Source organism: Dasypus novemcinctus, chromosome 22, assembly GCF_030445035.2.
Source record: "Dasypus novemcinctus isolate mDasNov1 chromosome 22, mDasNov1.1.hap2, whole genome shotgun sequence".
Classification (NCBI taxonomy): Eukaryota; Metazoa; Chordata; class Mammalia; order Cingulata; family Dasypodidae; genus Dasypus; species Dasypus novemcinctus.
Genome location: NC_080694.1, coordinates 41,430,433 through 41,449,779, shown reverse-complemented (window position 1 = coordinate 41,449,779; position 19,347 = coordinate 41,430,433).

The window sequence follows — 19,347 nt, the reverse complement described above, 5'->3', positions numbered from 1 at the left end:
CATTAATAAAATATTCTCCGTCTTTGATGTTCTTAAGTTTTGTATAATGTGTTTAGTTCTGAATTTTGTTTATGCAATTCTTTTTTTATTTATATGATTCTGGTGCCTGAGGTTAATATCTTTTATGAATTTTTAAAAAAAGAAACTTCAGATATTATCTCTTAAATTAGTGGTTTCTCCCAATTTTAACTAGTCTCTTCTTTGGAAGTCTAATGATTAGACATATGTTATAACCTTCTGTTCTTCCTCCATGCTTTTTAATATCTTTCATAATCTCTGTCTTTCTTGGTCTGCTGCTTTTAGGCAATTTCTTTAATTCTACCTTGAAGTTCATAGTTCTTATCCCCAATTTATCCTCTAATCACAATTAGTTTCTTTTTTAGCTTTCAAAAATCTATGTGGTTCTTCCAATCTTCCTGGCATATGTGTCTGTGTATATTATTATATACAGTATTATAAACATTAAAAATGTTAAAATATTTTATTATATTTTACAAGGAGGCAAGGAAATAAAGATGAAGGAAGCATTTTATATTATGTATTATAAAATGTTTTCTGTTAAATTGTGCTATACTATATAATATTTAAATTATGCTTAATTTAATATAAATTATATGACATGATACATACAATACAGTAATTTTTCACCCTCTTCAGTTTAGCCTTGGACCTAGAGCTGGTTTAAGCACACTCTAGAGAGTAGGCCAAATCTGGCCCAATTCATGTTTATATACAGCTATGAGCTAAGAACAGTTTTTATATTTTTAAAGGCTAGTTAAAAACCCATGTGGCATGATGCCATTCAACATGGTGATGTAAGACAAACAATGGGAAAATATTACCTTGGATTCAGCTAATGAAAGGACAAATTTCAATTCCCTGGAAATTTGAAGAGCGATAGAGACTAGAGAGGGACTCCATAAATGCTGAACCAAAGAAAAAGAAGAAGAATCTACTAGAGTGGTAGGAAATTTCAGTCCAAGATCCCTCCGCCTGACTTGGTCCCACGCACCTTGAGAGTCAGGTCCTGGCTTCCTCGCCCTGCTGACACAGACTATAGTGTCACTGCAAGAGTGAGTTAGAACCCCGTGCATATCAAGGGACAGGGACCCAGGTCCACAGAGACCCAGGATGGAACACAAGCTGTTAAGTCATGTTGCATACAAAAGGGCCCCCAGGGAGCAGAGAGGAGATGAAAACAGAGGCTGACAGAACTGTTGGCAAGAGGTGCATTTATTAAACTCAGTTTCTGTTGGCTGGACCATCTAAATGCAAAACACCCTTCTGGAATGATCGACTTTTACTGGATTGACCACATCTGGCTCCCTGGAGTGGGATACCCTAACAAGGAAGAAACCAGAGGCAGAAGAGACTTATAGGACAAAAAGGAGGGAGGATTAAACTGAACAGCTGTAAGACAGGAGGGCCCCAGAAGTGAAGACTGTAAGGAAAAGAGGTCACAGAGTGAAGGGGATACACAGTCTTCTCAAGTGCACATGGACCATTCAAGATGCAGCACATGCTGGGGCACAAAACAAGTTTCAATAGCTTTAAAAGATTCGAACCATGCAAAGCATTCTTCTCTGACTATAAGTGGATTGAAGCTGGACATCAACAACAGGCAGAGCACAGGAAAATCCTCAAATAAATGGAAGTTAAGTAACATATCAATCAGAGGATCAAAGAAGAAATTGCAAGGTAACTCAACAATAAAAAGACAGAAACCCAAGTGAAAAATGGGCAAAAAAGACTTGAATAGATATTTCTCTAAAAAGGATGTACAAAAACCAGAAAGCACATGAAAAGATGCTCAGCGTCACTAGCTTTTAGGCTAAAGCAAACCACAAGGTGATACCATTTCATACCCAGTAGTATGACTACTATTAAAAACAACAACAGCAGAAAATTACAAGTGTTGGAGAAGATGTAAACAGTAACATTCATTGCATGGCAATGTAAAATAGTGTAGCTGCTGTGAAGACATTCTGACCATTCCCCAGAAAGTTAAGTATATGATATGACCCAGCAATCCCTCTACTGAGTATATGCCTCAAAGACTGGAAAGCAAGGACTCAAGAAGATATTTGCACATTGATATTCAAAGTGGCATTATTCACAATTGCCAAAAGTGGGAAACAACCCAAGTATCCATCAGCCAATGACTAGATAAACAAAATGTGGTATATACCCACAATGGAATGTTATTCGACCACAAAAAGGAATGAAGTCCTGAGGCATGGGACAACATGGGTAAACATTGAAGACATTATGCTGCCTGAAGTAAGCCATACAAAAAAGGACAAATATTGTATCATCTCACTGCTATGAAATAATTTGAATAAGCAAACTCATAGAGTTAGAATGTAGAATATTGGTTTCCAGGGCCTGCATTTGGTATAGAGAATGCTAATGCAGAATTTCTATTTAGCTTGATTGTAAAGTTTTGGAAAAAGATGGTGGTGATGGTAGCACATTACTGTGAGTGTAATTCACAGCACTGAATTTTGTGCTGTGAATTGCACTCACAATAATATGTGACTGTGATTAAAAGAGGAAATTTTAAATCATATATATATTATTAGAATAAAAATTAAGAGGGAAAACACAGGACTGTAACACATTGAACCCTATTGTAAACTATGGGCTATAAATAGCACAAGTAAAAATGTTCTTTCATGAATTATAACAAATATACCAAACTAATACAGGGTGTTAATAATAGGGCAGTACAGAGGAAAAAATACAACTAATGTGAGCTATGAACTACAGTTAATTGTACAATGTTAATATTCTTACATCAGTTGTAGCAAAGGTAACTCACTAATGCAAAGTGTCAACAACAGGAGGTATGTGAGAACATCGTAATTTTTACATGATTTTCCTGTAAACTTATAACTTCTCTAATTTAAAAAAAATTAAATAAAAAGCATGCAAACTATTTTACTAAAAAGATTCTAATTCCTATTTTTGTCTTGCTTTTGATTTTCATACCTTCTTACATTTCCTTAACTAAAAAAATTTAAGCCTGTCCATTTTATATATAACTGATAAGTTGCACTGTCACCAGTTATTTAGTGTAACAAGTTCTTTGGTGGTTCATTTCCCTTTGTATTTTTGTAATTCTGGTTTGTGAGCTCATGCCTGGCAGAGCTTTAATTGTGAGACTCTTTGAAACATGTATCATTGCATTCATCTGGAGAGAACAACATTTTGCTATTGCCAATTATTTTAAAGTGCTTTAGGTAGAACAGAAAATGATACCATTCTAAGTTAATTTCTTGGGTTTTTTTTTTTTAATCATAAGCTTAGCCTATATTTGAACTTCAGATCTTCTGAAGATAGAGCTGTGGGCTTAAATTTTCAGGAGACCCTTTATTCCTTCCCAAAGCCAGGGTGAGACTGCACTTTCCTTGTACTCTCTCTTTATAGGAAGACTATTCTTTAGAGAATGTTGGAATTATGTGTGAGGGGCTAAGTCTCCACCATAATTTTTCATTTTTGCAGTCCAAAGGCCTTCCTCCTATCTCTATATTGTTATCAAAATCTATCACTCACCATTGTTTCTATTGGATTCCTCTCAGTAGAGCAATCTATTAATATAAGATGCGCTTCTCACTATGGTTGCCGTTCCTTTGCCATATATGGTAGCCAAGGATTTATTTTAAATTTTGAAAGCTCAAAAATACATGACTTCTCTGCATTTTATAGTAGGAAGCTTCTCAAACAATCTAATTTGCCATTTTAAAAGAAATGGACATGGTGTTGCAATGATATCGAATATACTTGCAAAACCTCCATGGATCAAATTCCCATATGCTAGAGACTCACTAGGAATTTTAAAAAGATAACATGCAAGAAAGGAGAAACAACTGACAACAATGATATGAAGCAATTAAATCAGAGGCAGCCAGTAGGCCAAGGATGCGAAGCAGGCATCCAAGACTACATTCAAAAATGATAAAGGTTGGTCTCTGCAGGTGGAAGCTGGCCAGGAAACTCACAGGTGCCAAGTTTCTTTCCTATTTGGCTTCTTATGTTTTTGTAGGACTGAGAATATAAACCAATCATCAGTGATAGATGAAGAGGAGAAAATTATTAAAGTATATTGCTTAGGGTTATCATAATTTACATACCAAATGTTTAATGCAATAGTTGGTATTCTTAGGCTTTGCTTTTGTAGGTAGCAAAAGATAATATATAGGAAAATATGCACATACCACTCAGTTATTTCACCAACATCGGAAGTTTCATTTTCACTATTATATTCTATGTGTCTTTGAGGTGGGCAACATCGAGATTAAGGCAATCGGAGTCAGTGCCATAAGAAAACAACAAATGAGAAACAGCTTCCGTCCTTGATACAAGAAGCATAGCAGTTAACAGAGACAGCTGTGGGCCAGCCTGCCTAAATTCAAATCCTGGCTCCTCCATTAATTAGCTGCTGACACTGAGCAATTTCCACAATCTTTGTTTGCCTCAGTTATCTCATCTGAAAAATGGGGATGATAATAGTAGCTAACTGTAAGGCTGTTACAATATTTAACAAATTAATACCTGTAAAGTGCTTAGAATGGTGCCTGCAAAAAAAAAAACCTCAATAAATAGTAGGTATAGATATAAGTTATTGTGGTGAGGAACATAAGAGTTAAATACTGCTAAAAGTTTTCTGGAGGTTCCAGGAGTTAAGCAGGGATACAAGTATAGAGCTTAGATAATGAGAAAAGGTTACACACAGTCTTTTACAATACACCATAATTTTTATCTTCTTATCATCATTAGACTTTAAATCATTGAAGGTAGGGCTCTTTATTTGCTTTATACCTCTAGCACTTAACATAGAGACAGGAGCTCAGCTAAAGGTCAATAAATGAGAGTGTTGGTATGTGGAGAGGTAGGGAGGGAGGGAGAGAGCTAGAGACTGATTCAGACATGGACACCAGACCACAGTGAGGCATGGTCACTACTGTGCTGTGCAGAATGCACTGAGAATGTGTTTCAACTGACTAAGCCAGCTGACTTATTGGCTAGAATCCAATCTCTATGATTATCTTCTCTTTGGTGGCCTGCTTATCACTTGGTTTTTATGAATGCCTATGTGTTGTTGATTGTTCCTTGGCATGAAAGTTGCTGATAAAAGAACTAGCTCTATTCTCCCTTAATTCACAGAGCATGCCTTGGAGTATATTCAATGCCAAGAATCACTTTAAACTTATTAAACCTATTTATAAAGCTAATGTAAGTATTGGTCATTGTTTTAATTAGCTCTAAAATTTAAAAATTTTGCCTTGCTTTCTAAGTCTAGATAGAGGAATTCTGTTTTCTTACCATATTCCAATGCATATCATATGCATTAGATTAAAAACTACCAATGTACATCAGAAAATAAATCAAGTATTTCACAATTATTTTATAGAATATAACTATGTGCACTGAGTAAAGTTCTAGGTGCATAAGAAAAGAAAATTCTTTAGGAGTGAAAGTTGGATGTTTTACAGACAATACATGAATTTTAAATCTTTCGTGCATCTAGTGCTACTCTCCAAAATACAGAAATTAATAAAATGAATAACATGGGAAACTTGAAGACATATAGAAATTATGTCCACACATTTCAATGTGCAATATTTTTACAAATTTCGTACTAAAGCACTTCTAATTTTCATGAAACCTTCAACCTGTGAACTTAAGAAAGTGCTCTGTACAATTATTGATCTACTAATACCCACACACAAGCAGAGTGTTACATCTCTTAGCCAAAGTTAAAGTGCAGAACTCTATTGCAAAAATTTAATAGATATATTTTCAAATACCAAAAGGTAAATTGCAACAAACACATATCCATAATCATAGGTGTGAATCCTCCAATCTTCTTAGAATAACAGAATTTTATTAGTTTTTAATATTATTAAAGCACAATAGAATTTAGTATATTTATTATTATAAAGTCAATATAAAGTACATTTGAATTACAAATTTAATGCATTCCTTTGTCTCTTTGAAAAGGAAGTATGACTTTTTTTGTTTGTTTGCTTGTTTATTTTTTGTTTCCTTGATTCACAAAAAGGCTGCTTCAGGACTTCAAATTGTTAGTTGTTAAATCTACTTGAAATTGTTTTTCATTTCCATGTGTTTTCTGGAAGTTTTAAATCTATTTTCAACAGCTTAACATAGTATTCTTCATCTTGATACTGTCTGGCTAATTTTTCTGGAAACTTTATGATACAAATTAACCTAGTAATTTCACAGACCTTTTTCAAATTATTCATCTTTAAAGTGTAATGTAAAATCCTTTGTATAACATTCTACAAAGCAATGCATACATATTAGTGCTCTCTTAACTAATTCTACTTCTGCTCAAACCCTTCTCCAAGCAAAAATAACAGTGAAAAAAGACTCATAAAATGTAAAGGTAAAAGTAGTTTGGTAGCTTTGTTACACAGTGTATCATTTAGGAGCAATGTTTGGCTGGTCTAACAAAGATCCCTTGGTAGCTTAAACAGAGTAGAAATTTATCTCTTCCGCATGAAACTGGTGTTGGCCACCCAGGCTCTTTGTTTTTCCCTCCATCATCTTTAGGCTTTGCTTCCGTCTCCTTGTCTAATATGTTTGCTTCAGATTCCATCTGTGTATCTCAGGGTCTAAAGGTGAGCATGCAAGTTCCAACCACATTCCACAGACTAGAATGTAGGCATGTGGCCATTTCTTGCTGCTGAAGCTGGCAAATGTTTCTTCACTCTGAGTTGGGTTCAGCGCCCAGTGGAACATAGGGCTTCTTACTAAAGATCGTGTAGGGCACTGGATATTTGGGGACAATCGGCCATCTCTGCTACAATCCAGCTAAAAAATGGTGAATCCTGAATGTTTATGTTAAGTAGCCAATAGAATGAAAAATGTCTCTATATTTTTATGAGAATCCATTTATTTCTACCTAATGCGAATGGTAATTTTAAGCTTATTGTTAGTATTCTCTTTATTTAAGCACTAGGCATTTGATCTGCTCATGCATATTTTCTGTTCTTCAAGAATATATTTCAGCTTAATTTTGTTTTTAGTTTGGAATATAATGTATATTTCCAATTTTAGTTTCTTTCCATATCATTGGAACATTAAACACCCGATAATATGAAAGCATAGATGGTAGCATTAGATGTCAATATCATTCTAGCTAGTAACACCCTACAATTTACTCTTTTTTTAAAAAATTTATTTATTTTTATGTTTATTTCTCTCCCCTTCTCCACCCGCCACCCCCCACAAGTTTTCTGCTTTCTGTGTCCATTCGCTGTGTGTTCTTCTGTGTCCTCTTATATTCTTATCAGTGACACCAAGAATCTGTGTCTCTTTTTGTTGCCTCATCTTGCTGCATCAGTTCTCCATGTGTGCCAATCCTGGGCAGGCTGCACTTTTTTCATGCTTGGCAGCTCTCCTTATGGGGCTTACTCCTTGCACATGGGGTTCCCTTATGTGGGGGACACCACTGCGTGGCACGGCACTCCTTGTGCATATCAGCACTGCGCATGGGCCAGCTTATCACATGGATCAGGAGGCCCTGAGTTTGAACCCTGGACCTCCCATGTGGTAAGTGGACACTCTATCCATTGAGCCAAATCCCCTTTCTTAATTTACTCTGAGATAGTGTTGCTGTGGGGGGAGTGGGGGGTGGGGGCAGTGGGATTGAATGGGACTTCATATTTTTTAAAAAATGAATAAAAAATAAAAAAAAAAATAAAAAAAAAAGAACTCTGAGTATATTCACAAGAGTAGACCCATGTATTAAGCAATGTGCACAGCATTATATTTAAAATAGATAAAGGAAATTTGGGAAAATCCAAAATTAGTATAAAAACAATGAAAGGACTGGGAAATAGCTCATTAAACAGAGGGTAGAAGAATCACAAAGTTTTAGTGTTAAAGAAAGATCCAAATGGATGACTTAACAATAATGTTTATTATCTTTGAAGTGGTTTCATTGTTGTTGTTCTTAAGATGGGAACCACTGCCAATGGTTCGTGATTGCAAATGAGGAAAGAGAAAAAGGAAGTAAGATAAAACTGAAACATGAAGGATCAGATTTGTATAGAACAAAGAACATCTTAACGGCTATCCCAGGGGTCATATAATTCAGTTAGAAGAACATGAGCTGAAATGTCAGAAAGTCTAATAATGGAATATACGAAGCAAAAAAGCCTTCAGAACCTATGGATTGGCTCTGAACCAAAGAGGAAAATAAATTAGCCAGCCTCACTAACATTCGTTGAAACCCAGCTATTCAACACACAGGGGCTTGGAACCAGAAATTATGTTTCTCGCAGGCCACAAAATTCACTTAAGAACTTTAGTACGTTATGGACCTAGAACTCCAGTACGTGCTGGAGGCATATGTTGCTCCTTCCTGGACAAACAGCACTTTCCCCAGACATTCCATGAAGTGTTCCAACAATTATAAACTCCTGTAGGGAAAAATGTCACAGAACATTCAATGATAGAAGCCACTAAAATAGAAATACAACAGAAATAACAAACAACTGATTAAGATGCACAAATATGTTGGGTGGTGTTAATTTAAAAATACTCAATATAACATAAATTGGCTTAATGTAGTTAAAGAAATTAAAGAAGGAATTAAAACTCAGGTAAGGAGTAAGTGTGTATCAAAAATGATACCCGGTTTTGAAAGAAAAACCGAATAGACATTCTGCAAATGAAAAATACAAACACTAGAATCCAATGGTCTGGATAAATAACAGCAAGGTCTCTGCAAAAGAGATGGTCGGTGACTTGTAAAACCAATATTAAGGGATTACTTAGAATTCATCATGGAGAGAAAAGGAAATGGAACATATGAAAGTCAAATTAGGAGGCAATAGAACAGTGTAAATCTCTACAACATATTTCTAATCAAAATTCATGATGAGATATGAGTGAGAAAGGAAAAATGGGAGGAAGGCAATATTCCAAAAGATTAGAACTAAGGAAGTTTCAAAAGTTATGAAGACACTAATCCTCAGATTCAAGAATCACAAGAAAATTAAGCAGAAATAAATTTTTAAAATCCACCCTGGTCATCATAATTAAACTCAGAACAACAAAGCCCATAAAAGCAGCTAGAAAGGAAACATACTTATGTATATAGGGACACAAGATTAGACTAATAGCAATCTTTCTAACCATGGAACCAATGGAAGTCAAAATGCAGAATAGCTGCCAAATTCTCAGAGAAATAACTGTTAATCCTTTATTTACACTCAGACTATTTTCACAGAAAGAAAAACTGAGAGCTTGCTCCCATAAAGGAATTATACCTTCAAGAAGTAGAAAAAAAAGACCCTTAAAGGAAAGTCTATAATTAAATTTCAAAAAGAATTGTGATTAAAGAAGTTAAAAGAACTCAGTAAAAATAAACAAATACCAATATAAATTATGAAAGTGAATAATATTAATATCTAATTTGTGAGGTTCAAAAAAACAACATAGAGCTAAAAGGCAGACCAAAAACAGCATGAAAGCTGGTATTTGTAGAAACCTAATGAGAATTCAAGAAATCTAAGTTCATGATATTATTGTTTGGGTATGAAATCATGATATTGCATAACTTTTGATTTTGAAGATTTTTGTTTTTGATGGAGGTAGGAGGACCTTTTTTTGGGTTTTCTCCAGTTTCAACATTGTGGATCTCTGCAATCCCGCTAATCGGGAAAGCATAGTCATCCGCACACTCAATAAAACTTGAAAGTAAGAGGTAGAATATCATTTAGGACACACCAGTCCATCCATATCAGAAACACATTAAATCTCCTGATGTGATTAAATTTACTCCTTAGAGAGCAAGATCTTTCAGAAACTTTTATTCTAATTTCCATTAGAAATGAGAAATTCCATTAGAGGGGACATAATGACAACTGCTTTCCAAATATGCTTGACTTGCAGAGCCTTCATTTTTATTTTAAAAATCTCTTCCTTACATAGTCATCCAAGAAACATGTTTGAGAAAAGGCTATATTTTAGACCCAGATTTTCTTTAATACTTTAGCCCTCTGCTTTTGAGGAGTAATCATAAAATAATCACTAACTCCCTTCCTCAGAGTGATGTAACATCTTAGGGGACTTTTGTGTTAGTTTTCTTTTTATCGTTCTTTTTTTTTTTTTTTCTGATCAAACTGCAACTTTATTAAAGGGGGCAAAGTATATCTACCCTCGGGTGGTGGAGGAGTGGGGAGTGAGGTAGTAGAGGCTAAGGATTGGTTGTTGCTGTCGCCAGGGTGGGAGGCAGACCTTAGTTTCGTGCCTTGCGCCTGTGCACTATCTTATCAGCCTGGGCAGTGGTGGGAAGACAGAGAACAAAGAACTGAGGGGGAAGAAGAATGAGGAAGTAACAGGGCAGATTTGAGTTCTGCCATGATGTGGGACCCGCCATGTTGTGGTGAACTAATTATAGCTTACTCAAATAGGAAAGTTGGCTCCGCTCTGGCGGCTGTGCTGCTGGCTCTGCTAAATTCGGTGTGTGCTCATTTTTACTGCCCCCAACAGAGGTGGATGGCTGTTTGTTGTTTTGATTGATTATTTATGTCTTTAGTACAGCATCCAGGACTGTTTTTATAAGTTTAGAACTTTTCATTCTGGACAGCAGAATCTTGGGCAGGGGCCTCCTGCACTTATTCTGCTGCCACTGGCACTCACGTGGTTTTTATCGTTCTTGAACACAGCTTGAGGTTATTGTCTCTAGTAAATTTTGCCTTTTATTTTCTGATTGAAATGCTACTTGAAATACTGAAATACAGACTTCCCCAAACAATTGTGTCCAAGATAGAAATATTGGATAGGGAACATTTTCTTTTCAGTATTTTTGTTTTAAGTTTACTTTCTTTTTAACTCCTTGACCTTGCCTTTAATATAACTTACATAATAGGGCATTGAAAAGGAGCTCTTTCACTCTCAGGAGTGACCAATTACTCCACTATTTATTTATTTTATTATTTTATTTTTTTTAATTTATTTCTCTCCCCTTCGAGCCCCCCGCTGTCTGCTCTCTGGGTTGACTCACTGTGTGTTCTTCTGTGTCCCCTTGCACCCTGGGTGGCACCGGGAAATTGTGTCATCTTGCTGTGTCTACTCTCCATGTGTGCGGTGCCACTCCTGGGAAGGCTGTGCTTTTTTCACATGGGGAACTCTCCTCGCAGGGTGCACTCCTTGCATGTGGGTCACCTCCCCACAGGGACGCCCTGCGTGGCATGGCACTCCTTGCACAGGGCAGCACTAGGTGCAGGCCAGCTCACCACACGGGTCAGGAGGCCCTGGGTATTGAACCCTGGATCCTCCCACGTGGTAGGTGGATGCTCTATCAGCTGAGCCACGTTTGCTTCCCTTCACTATTAAAAAGTAAGGCCATAATTTGGAAGAGGAAGTCATTCACCCACTGAAGAGTGTAAAAAGAACCAAGTTAAAGCAGCTGGGAGCACTGATTAAAAAAAGAAAATCTTCTGATTGCATCTGAATGACTTTAGTGGAAAGGCGGGGGTGCTCTTGTTTATGTGGGTTCTATAGTGATATTTAACCATCTGAGAAATTAAAATTGAGGAATTTGGAAAGCACAAGAATGTTCAAGCTCACTTTTATTAGCTGTCAGAATGATGACATCATTACATGCCCCAGAGCTTCCAGGAAGCTCCACCATATATCTAAGAGAGAATTTTTAAAAATCAGTACATTGCACAATTGAAATTTATTTTCATCTCCTATAATCCCTTTAAACTTGATTCATCAGTGACTTTCTTCCCCTGCCTTGGATTAAATCTCCAACAGGTAAATGAGTTTTCTGTTCATTCTTAGGGAAAAGATATTTTTATGGCCTCATTAAATGGCAAACACGGATGACTACACATCTAGTCCAAACTTGATTTGCTTAAAACTGTCTGATGCTTTCTTCGGACTGGACAACGGGAAGAAGGCTGTGTGGGGTCCTGTTTCTGCTCTTCTGCTGCTCTTTTGCTCTGTGACTTGGTGTAGGCTATTTTTCTCCCCTTAGGGAAAGGGAGAAGAGGGGAGGGGATAGGGAGGACTTACTTGATTCCATGACTTCTGTGCTCTGGGCTGACAGAAGGTTAAAACTGGCGTCTCTGATGGTCCTGGAAACACAGGCATTTGCTCTCTTGGAAGTTTTCTTGAGCTTTTCAGAAGATTCTGCTAAACTCCTGTCTCCTGCTCTCTCCTGAGCAGATGGAATTCCATTCCAGTAACTTCTAGCTTCTCCTCAGCCTCAAGGCAAGAGGCAGTCCAGTTCCAGCTTCTTTCCTCTTAGGTATCTTTCCCAACGAGGTACCTTGTTGAAGGGGAAGAATGAAATGCCCCCACCCCAGCATTCCTACCCTGTGCAGTCCCCCCACCCTCATCCCTGAAATATGTAACGTGCCAGACCAGCCAACTTTGGAGGTTCAGGGATGTCCCGGCTCAGTTGCTCTCTCCTGGCTCCACCAGCAAAGCAGCCAGTCAGGCCCTCACTCCCCTTAGATCACCAAGGTGGAGAGCAGATTTTGGTCCACAATGGGCATAGCTTTCTCTGTCCTGGATGAGATATAGTCCCATGTGGCTCCCATCAGCAGAGAATACACCTTAGACTCTTGAGTCGTCTCCCTGGAGCCCATCTCACAAAGTTCCGGGTAAGAAGGTACTTTATCTCCAGCCCGTCCCTTTGGCCCAAGAAATCTTCCTACCAACGTCTGTTTGTAAAACCTCTTTCCATTCTCCAACTGCGTTTTGAATTAAATAAGAGGATCCAAGGGTCTCAGAGCAAATTTTAACCTTTTTCTCTAAAAATTTCCATGCATGGATTTATCTCTCACTCATTTTGACCGCTGACATCTCTCCTATTGGAGCCCGCATCAAAACCAAGGGAACAAGGTCCCATTTTAATATCCCGTTCAAATGATTTTCATCTTATTTTAGGAGATGCAATGATCTTAAATACTGATTTGTCCTTGTGAAAAAAAACTTGGATCAGTTTTTTGGTCAGACATCTTTCTAACAAAATGAATATAATATATTCTCTAGGACTGAGGCATTGAGCCTTTTCTTCCCACATGAATAGGCGAACATAATGGCAGATCACACATCTCAAGGTGCCTCGTTGGGAAAGAAGAGTGGCTTTATGTCCATATTCATCGGTCATTTGTTGCTTATTTGTCAGTTTACATATGTCTTAAAAGAGTTCTGGCCTAGGCAATTTATCGGAAATCACAAAGTCATTCAGGCTTTGTTGGATCCACCAACATGCTGTAAAACTTCACGTTCCTGTAGCTCTTTGTCGGAGATCGAATCATGTACCCTGCAAAGATACGTTACTATTAATCTGAGTTCCTGTGGGTGTGAACCCATGTAGGTAAGACCTTTTGAAGATGCTATTACTAGTTAAGGTGTGGCCAGGTTGAATCAGGGCACGTCTTTTGTTTTCTTCTCTTTTAATCTTTATTTTTAAAGGAGTTTTAGATTACATAAATGTTCCATTAAAAATATAGGACATTCCCATATACCCCACTCCCCTCCCCTCCCACACTTCCCCCATTCACAACATCTTACATTAGTGTGGTACCTTCGTTACAATTGGTGAACATGTACTGAAGCATTACTGCTAAGCATGGTCTAGGGTTTACATTATGGTTTACACTTTGCATCACAGAATTTTATAGGTTTTGACAAAATGTATAACAGCTTGTAGCTGTCATTGCAAAATCATGCAGAACAATTCCAGTGTCCCCAAAATGCCTCATGATACACCTGTTCTTCCCTCTCCCTTCCCTGAGAACTTCTGGTAATCACTGTCTTTATATCAATATTACAAGTTCTTCCCTTACTAAAATAATAGTGTGTACTTATTATTCCCCCTATGTTTGTTCATCCCTTTATCTTGAGAATTTGGGGATGGTGATGTTCACTCTGTTTCTGATTGAGAGGGAGCTTAGATCCCATGGGATAGATGGTTAGAACTATCTTGCTTGCAGTTGCAAATAATCTCTGCTTCTTGGAATGGGGATTATCCATCATCATCCTTTTGTTGGTTGTGATGGATGAGTTTGCTAAACTGGAGAGGAGGTGTTGGCTACAACTCTGCTGAGATTCGGGGCTCAACCAGCATATGAACAGATGGAAGATTTAAATCTCCGAGACATATATTTAATGGGTAGAGTGCTAATTATAGATTTAAATGAATTGGTCAGAAGCATCTTGTGTAGGAAAATTATAAATTAGTCTAACTCTGATACATTGGGCAAGATGGTTTATCATATATTCCAAGGTAAGGCCCTCAGATGGGATGCCAATTTCCTGGGGTTATCTGCCCATCATATATTGTCTAGATGTCTCTTCAGGCCCCAGGAGCACCACAACTTGAGGCACTGTTTACTGTGGCAGTCAGTGAGATCCTCCTGAGATGTGCCTAAGTGTAACCTCTGGAATGACCTGACTCACTTTGAAATCTCTTACCTGTAATAACTCATCTGTATTTAATATTACCCCCTGTAGTTCTAGGTCTTTTTCTAAATGCCCCACTAGTTGTCTCTTGGTAGTAATCCCTGGGTGCCAGGGAGGCTCATTCTCCGGGGGTCATGCCCCAGAAAGGGTCTTAATTTGTAAGACTGGAGGCCTTATTAAGAAAAAAGATCCAGACTCAAAAGAAACCAAAGAAGAAAGAGAGATATCCTGTAATGGAGGACTTCTAGCATCATAATGCTACCAACTCTGGGAGAAAACGTGGCATGGCTGACACCTCGATTTTAGACCTCTAACCTCAAAACTGTGAGACAATGCATTCTTACTGTTTATGGCAACCCACTGAGTCTTAAACACTGTATTAAGTCTTGGGTTTTCTCAGTGGTAAACGGCATAATATCACTGAACGGTTTCTGACAGGCGGCAGGTATATTTCAAAAAATCACTATTTCAAAGGGACATGTAAATGCTATGATACAATCTTATTAGCTTTCCATACTTTCCTTATACACTATTATTCAAAATGCCAACTGGTTTACAGATACCTAAGATTTTGGAATGCAGAAAAATTGCGTGTAAATTAAAAAGCAAGCCCCCTCTCTGGTTCTGTATTTCTGCTATAATTGTCTTATAATATACCATAGTCCCATGTTTTCAGTGAAGATCAAGGGTGTTGAAAAAAAATCATAAAAGTAGGATGCAGGATACTCAAACTGATTCTTAATGACCTAAGTAATGAAATTCTTGAGCATTCAAATTACTGTGCATCCAAATATAAGTCAAAGTGTATTCACATTTGATCCTAGACCAGAGGAGGACCAAGCAGGGAGGGGGCCGGGGGTGGGGCGTTCTTGGGACATAACTAACCTTACAACCAGAATAGGAGCTGCTGAGAATAAGACCTTCAACAAGGTGAATTTCCTACAGTAAGCCAAACTTCCAACTCAACTGACTCATCATTCCTCCTTCTCTAGTTTCATGGTTCTCTCCCTTCTTACAATAAACGTTTTTTCTCAGAAATGAATAAGATGGTTCATATTATAAATTGCAAGACCTGGGCAGTTACAGTATCCAGGCAAATTAACTTTAGCATGCTTAGCATTGCATACTTCCCCAATGTAGTTCCAAAGTGTTTCCAGAAGTTACTAATAGCATAATTAAAACTTTCTGAGAGAAATGTTTTCAATTTTTTTGTCTTTTTGATATTAGTAATAAAGTTCCAAAGGCAGTTGTCACTTTGGGCCATGCTCAGCCATTATTTTTCTTCTTTTTAAAATTTTTAAATTTATCTTTGAGAGATAACTCAAATAAAACTTGGGTTGATAAAGAAATCTCTATCAATATAAATGTAAAATCGGCTCAGTCATTTTAATTTCAATGTTAAAAAGCTTTAAATACAAACTTAAGCTAAGTTTTATTCCTCCAGGGTCAATGGATATTACATATATCATACTCTTTTATATCTGCAAGTTTCAAATAGAACTCTTGGAATGGATACATCACATAAAATGCTGAACAACTGCGCCAAAAGCTGAGTTATTTCACCAAAAAAAAAAAAAAAATGGAGAGAACTCTTCTACTAATTTAGGCATACTTTGAAAATGTTTTCACTATTTACAGGTTTTCTTATTAAGTAGTAATAATGTAGAATTATTCCCAAATGTATTTGCATCATATTAATCCTAAAACAAGTAGTTGCTTACATAGCAAAAGCAAAAGCCAAATATGTATTCAAAGTATCTTTTGACAAATATATTTTCAACTAAAACTTAACATATTTACACAACATGCAAGTTTATAAGGAAACACGTTATTATTTAGAATTAACTTGTCTATGTAGAAACAGGCCTAAAATTCATTTTCCAATATGTGAATGCACATAAAACACTTCAAGGAAATGCCATCATTTATTAAAGAAATAAGGAACTGTCTTAATTTGCCTGGACGATCGTAGACTGGTTGGCTTAAACAACGGGAATTGTCTCACGGTTTTGAAGGCTAGAAGTTCAAGATCGAGGTGTCCACAGGACCATAGTGTTCTGAAGTCTGTAATGTTCTAGAGGTGACTCGCCAGGAACAAGTACCTTAAGCTCTTCCTCTGTCACATGGCCATCTGCCTGCTCTTTCTCCTCCTCCTCCTACCATAGCCAAATTTTCTCTGCACATAAAGACTCAAGTCATTTTGGGTCACAGCCCACCATAACTCATTTTGGCTTCATTTCAACAGGATCTTTGAAGATCCTATTTCCAAATGGGTTCCTATCTCCAGGACCAGAGGCCTTGAACATGTCATTGGAAGGGACATCATTCAGTCCATAACAGGGACATTGAAATGGCAGGGCTCTGAATATGGGGCTTTCACCATCTCCATTCCTTCCTTGACTTCCAGGTTGCAGGGCTGATGACTTGGCCAGACAGCAGCCAGTGACCCATTTTTAGGACTGGAGTCTTAGAACTACAGCAGACCTTGAGGGCTATCAGAAGCATGCTGGTCTTTTTAGGTATAAGGAAAGTAGGCTCTCAGGGAAATTAACCCAGGAGTTGATAATCCAGCTACTCGCTTTTCTCATCCCATTATTTATTCCTTCACCCATACTGTATGTTTATGCTCCCTTTATTTCCAAGGTCAATTCTTTATGTTTTCTTGGTTCAGGTCATCTGCAACTTGAGTTCTTCCCTCTTTCTAAATTTTATTAGCACCTTCCACAAGGTAATGGAGGGAATTTTTTCTAACTATTCCCATGACTGGTATATCTTCATGACCATGACATCATGCATAATATAAGATCTAGTCCAAACCCAAAAGTGCCTTAACAATGAAGAGTCCAATAAAATCATAAGAACTTCCAATAAAACATCTCTTACTGTACTTAATCTGACACAATGAGAGTTACAGAATGACATAAAAAAAATTACAGGTGAATTTTAATTTAATTAGTGAGCACTTTCTTCAAACATATAACTTGGTTTGCTTTTAACATGGAAAATATGCCTCAAATATACTATTTCATCTTTCATAAATGTGATGTAATTTAAGGCTCTGTTGACGCCAAATGGTTTCCTAAAATTACGTGATTCTTCCATAAATCTATGATCTATTCCTGTTAAAAAATGGAACATTATTAAACTGTAATTTAGGAATCTTACCTTAAATATTGAAATGCAAAATTAATTTTACCTACTTTTATTTTCATCATTTGTTAGTATATATCAATATTTTAGTGCATAGTTTTCTGTTAACTGTGATATGGAAGGTGTAGTATAAGGGTTGAACCCCAGTTCTATTATTGGCTAGTTGTGTTAGTTGTGTGTCTTTGACAAGTTCTTCATTTCTCTGGGCCTTGATTATATCAACTGGGTTGTTAGGAGTATCAAACATGTGATATGCAAAATTAAATGTATATTGTTAGTAGCAAATGCCTATTTATAATGTTTAACAACCAAAGGGCAATTTTTTGTTTTTAATACCATCATCATTATTTTTAGCAATAAAGTAACCTAATGAACAGTACCCGTTATCTGCTAGGGTCATTAATTTTTAGAATATATACAGGTAAAATCCAACCACAATTACTCCTGTACACAGGAATTTACAAAGAATATGATTATACAGATAAAAGACTGAAATACTTTCTATAATTGAATTCTCCAATGGCAAATTAATCATTTTTCAAGTTCAGGACATCAGGTTCCTGTTATAGAAACCATTCCACACAACAACTGAAATAAACAACTAGGGAAATGGAACTTATCCTCCAAGGTAGTCCAGTTGTAGTAGAGTATATATTGACACTTCAAAACAATTAAAGCATGGGTTATTGGTATGAAATCTATTTTTTTTATATTTATCATTATTTTTAAAAGCACAAACCTCAATTCATTTTATTTTTTCTTTATTCTTTAATATATTTTTATTTATTTTTAAAAGATACATAGAGTATACAAAATATTACACTAGAAAAAATTGGGGATTCCCATATGCCCCAATCCTCACACCCAGTTTTCCCACATCAACAACTTCTTTCATTAGTGTGGTACGTTCATTGCATTTGATGAATACATTTTGGAGCACTGGTACACAGCATGTATTATAGTTTACACTGTAGTTTACACTCTCTCCCAGGCCATTCAGTAGGTTACGGCAGGATATATAACGTCCTGCATCTGACTCTGCAATATCATTCAGGACAACTGCAAGTGCCAAAAATGCCCCCATAGCACATTTCCTTTTCCCTCTTCCTGCCCTCAGCAACTCCAGTGGTCACTGTCTCCACATCAATGATATAATTTCTTTAATTGCTAGAATCACAATAATTCTATAGTAGAATACCAGTAAATCCACTCTAGTCCACATTTTATTCCTCCATCCTGAGGACCCTGGGATGGTGATGCCCATTCCACCTCTAATTGAGAGGGGGCTTAGATCCCACATGGTTGACAGATGGGACTCTCCTGCTTGCAGCTGTAGACTCTCTCCCAGAAACATTTATAATGCGTAATATATAGAATTTTAAAAAATACTTTCCTCTATAAACTTTAGGTTCTTTGATTATTTTCAAGCATTACTGTTCTCCTGTTCAGATATTCTCAAGGTTCAGGCACCACAGCCTATGTATGCTTTATTACTTCCGTAGATATTTAAGCAAGTTCTGGATCTCTTTTGAAAAACTACAAAGAGATGATGATTTAAACTGATTTCACAGCTAGCCTAAGAATAAGAGGTTTACTCACTCATCCTTTCATCCATCCATGTTTTGACTCATTCAACAAGATCAATAAAGCCCTCACTGCATGAACCATCAAGAAACTTGTGTGAGGAAGGATCTTTCCTCTCCTTTTATGAGAACATCGGGGTACAACTCTCACCTC